This window comes from Camelina sativa, chromosome 11 (assembly GCF_030686135.1).
Source record: "Camelina sativa cultivar CO46 ecotype springtype chromosome 11, ASM3068613v1".
NCBI lineage: Eukaryota > Viridiplantae > Streptophyta > Magnoliopsida > Brassicales > Brassicaceae > Camelina > Camelina sativa.
In genome coordinates, this window is record NC_141890.1 from 42,651,928 (window position 1) to 42,656,380 (window position 4,453).

At 37.0% G+C, this 4,453-nt stretch overlaps 1 protein-coding gene across 1 annotated transcript in view; it reads left to right on the plus strand.

The window, feature by feature from the left end:
* LOC147935313 (NAD(P)H-quinone oxidoreductase subunit 2 A, chloroplastic-like) overlaps positions 1-3,855 on the plus strand; it is an 8,085-nt gene extending 4,230 nt beyond the window's left edge. Inside the window, exon 2 of the mRNA XM_087471262.1 lies at positions 1-3,855. This exon is cut by the window's left edge and continues 2,790 nt beyond it. The gene's annotated coding sequence lies outside the window, so the exon portion shown is untranslated.
* The last annotated feature ends 598 nt before the right edge of the window (positions 3,856-4,453 follow it).

Consider the following 4,453-nt stretch of genomic DNA (forward strand, 5'->3'; position numbering starts at 1 on the left):
TGTTCTTTGGAAGACCTATCTCGTCTCTGGTACTGCATGGTTCCGCTCTGCAAGAACTCCGAATCATTCTCTTGAAGCTCATACTTTTCATCATAAATGATCCGCTTGCCCCGAAATGACCCGGCCAAATAGGGAAATCCCAATTCATTAGGCCTTTCGATACAATCAAATAGAAAGCCCCGAGGGCGCCATATTCTAGGAGCCCAAACTATGTGATTGAATAAATCCTCCTCTATCTGTTGCGGGTCGAGGACTCCTTCCCCTTCTTCAAACTCCGATTCGTATTTTTCATAGAGAAATCTCTGATCAACGATAGAACAAGATCCATCTTGCATCATATATAAGGGATCCCTTGGTTCGGAGCGAAAAAGCAATGTCACTCGATCATTATCAAACTGACTGCAATCTTTTTCTGTCCGTGAGGATCCCACCAAAGCGCCTTGCACTTCTAATAGGCCATGAACTAGATCCGAATCATTCTCAATGAATCCATAAGAAGTGATCCTATTTTTTTCATCGGGTACGGGTAGAGACCAAAGGTCTTGAGCGACCGATCCGGCAGAACAACTCAAAAGATAAAGAAGTATCGTGAATTTCTTCATGCTCGTTCCAAGCTCGAAGTACCATTTGTACAAATAAGAATCCCCTTCGTTACATGATTTCTTCTTCATATAGATAGATATAGGATCTATGGGGCAATTACTTATAAGTACATTTTGTGCAACAGCCCTTCCTATCTGATAGAAAAGGATCCCATGATCCTGAACCGATCTTACCTGGGATCGCAAATCCCAAGTTTGTCTATGAAGAGCAGATCTAATTGTATTAGTGTCTATAATTGATTTCTTCTGTGTAATACTAATTGATAGGGCCTCATTGGTAAGTGCTACAAGATCTCGTGCACTGGAACCCATGGTTATAGACTCGAATCCATTAGTATGGAACATTTTCTTTTCCAAGTGAAATCCCCTAGTATAGGAAAGAGTGAAAAAGTGCTTTCGTTGTTGTGGAATAAGAAGCCTTCGTATTTTAATGCATGTATTTAATTTATTCGGGGCTATTAGAGCGGGATCCACTTTTTGGGGAATATGAGTCGAAGCAATAACAAGAATATTTCTAGTGGAACATCTTTCACAATCCCTGGAGAGCGAGTTCACCAATAGACCGAGGGCTAAGTAACTCGACTCATTCACATCAAGATCATGAATGTTTGGAATCCATATTATGCAAGGAGACATTGCTTTTGCTAATTCGAATTGAAGGGTGATATAAAATCGGTCTATTTCCGACATCATATCCATAGTTAGCGCATTCATCATAGTTAGAAGCTCCCGCTCCGTATCAAGTTCACGATCAATATCGTTACTAGCATCAATATCGTCACTATCATCAATATCGATATCATCAATAAAAAAACCTTTCGGCTTGTTATCCAGGAACTTGTTCAGAAATACTGTAATGAAAGGAACATAGGAGTTTGTCGCTAGGTATTTGACCAAATAGGATCGTCCAGTTCCTATAGAACCTATCACTAAAATACTCCTAGAGGGGGATAGGGCTAAGCGGAGCGAAAAGGGTTTTCCATGAGACGGGAAATGAAAACTATTAGCCCCACACGAAGTTTGTGAATAAGTGATTGTCTGATAATGAGCAAGGAATATCCGTCTTTCTGCTAAACAGGATGTATTGAACTCATAATTCATTAGATACTTTTTATGAATGTCAACTAAGTATCGTAAGTAAATTGTTCCCGGTTGTTCAATCATTTGATAACCAGAGTCATTCTTTGATAAATGATCACTATGAGTCAGACTCAATAGAATTTGATCAATCCTTTTTTCTGCCCTTAAGGTGGAGAACTGAACCAAGAATTCTCTTTCTTTATCATCAATCGAATCACTGTTCGCGACCCAGGATTCTATTTTATCATCAATCCAATCACCGCTCACGTTTTTTCTTTTTCTTATCAATGAATAGATCTCTTTACTTGTATGACTTAGATGTCTCGTATTTCTCGAAAAAGTGATTCGATTGATGGGATTTGGTATGATACTTATGAGATCGATGATATCGATGAAATTTTTTTTCAAATCTTTCTTCTTAGAACGTATTGATTTGACCCCATAAGCGGGATCACCACCCCATAGCATGTTGCCACCAGAACCCCGTATTTCTTCTAGACAATCTCCTAATTGTTCCAGAGCAACTAGAAAAAGATTCTTTAACCAGAAAGAATTCAGTTCAGATGTAGGATACCTATCCAGAAGTTTTCGCAACTCAATCATGTATGATGGAATCATCAAAGATTTGATCTTTTCGAACTCTGTCTGTAACTCACTATAGGCTCGGGAAACAAAGAGAAGATGTGTACGAACGATATATCCAGCAACAAGAAGAAGGAAAAGGATTGAATAGAGGACCTCACGAACATTTGGCGATCTCAGATGTGTCGATATCAATGATGACTCATTATTTCGATGAATCATTTCTTCGGACAGAAGAAGATTATGTAAAGACTTACTCGAAATCTCACTTATCAGATTCCTTTGTGGAAGACACAATTTTTTCTGAAGAATTCGCCATGATATATCTAATCCATGCATAATATCATGAAAAATGGATACAAATTTTTGACTGCTACTTAGTATCCGCAATAGGTCTGAAAAAGTATCTAAAAATATCAAATTTAGATATTTGTACCCTGTCGAAGTAAAGAACCATGGCATATATGTTTGGAATAGATTCCATTTTGAGAGAGTTGAAAAAGCACTATCTCGTTGAAAGGTTCTATCCATCTGCCCTTTGTCAACGCATTTTTTTAGGCAAAGACTCCGTTTTTTCCTCTGTAAATATTTCTCAGAACATGGAGTGTGAATCAAACCCATGTTTGAATTGAAATTGAGATACTGATGCAAGCTCTTCTCTTCTGAATCGGATAGATTCATATCTGAAAGAGTTTGACAATACGTTCTTTCAAAATTGACTCTTTGTCCCTCTATTAGAGGTGTTCCAGAAATGTCTGCAATCGAGTAAATAGCTCTACGAACTAATGGATCGGATCGAATTGGAAAATGGAAAGATTTGTACAAGTTATACCTTTCGTCACCACTTTGTGGAAAATCGTTAGATATGAATATGTTAGATACCTGTGACTCGATTGACGAAGGTGAAATAGTATCTCTCTCCAAAAAAGCATGTTTTTTTTTACCACCGCACGAAGAAAATATTTTGTTGTGAATGAACAAGATAGTGAGGAATTGTCCATACGTAAAATCAGAATTATTGAGACGGGCCTTTTCCACATAAAAAGGGAATCTTTTGTTACAATAGAAGCAGAAGTGATGTGGATTATTCAAGAATCGAAGTCGATTTGCTTTAGAAAAAGAAGATATCAATGAACTTCTCTGAAATGGTTTCACGGGATTCAGCCAATTGTCTTGATCGTGGGATACGATTGAGAAATAGGAATCCGTGTTATCAAAAGATTTCCTGCGATTCTTTCTAGTATGGAATGAGTCAATCATCCACTTTGGTATTTTATTGAACAAAAATGGTGATATTGTTCCTCCATTGATCAAGAATTTCGATTTTTGAGAAGTATTATGATCATCCAATAAAAAGGGTTTCAATTTTTTCAAATGAACGATTTGAAGACCTATTGATTCTAACAACTGATTGCAGAGTTGATCGTTCGGACCTTTCAATTCATAGATGTGGATCTCAGACCTATGAATGGGGATATTCTCGAAACTCACAAAGAAAAAAGGAAGTGAGTTAGACAAAAAGAGAAGTAACTTGGACAAAAAAAGAAGTAACTTGGACAAAAAGAAACGAAGTAACTTAGACAAAAAGAAACGAAGTGACTTAGACAAATCTTTTTTATCAATAACCTCAGACCAATCAATCGAATATTGATTAATACATAATTGATCGAACACTACTTGAAAACGGCTCTTCCGCTCAGAAACGAAATGTTCCAAATGCTCCTGGAAATTCTTGCTCCCATTGGACCATTTGTATCTATATGCATTAGGATCCCGATTTATGGATCTCTCGGTTTGAGAAAGAAAAATAAGAGGATCGAACCATTTCTTCTGACTCTTTTTCAAATTCGATAAATGTTGGTTGATCGTATCTTTCATTATAGTTCTATGATTCAGAGTATCATTTCCTATCAGATCCCTTTGAATTCCATATTCGAAGTTGCGATCAGGTCTCTTCATTAAAAAGAATCGATTCAATACATTTCTTATGTACCCATAGGGACTATATTGGAATTGGATTTGAATCATATTTCGGATCAATCTATATTGATTGACTGCCTCCATTATGTTGTTGCTAGCAAATACCACTCTTTTTGGATCTTCCAAATAATTCCCGCAGGAGATCCGGACCCAATTTTTTCTGATCCTTCGATAAAAAGATTCATTTTCTTCATAAAAAATAGGAGGTA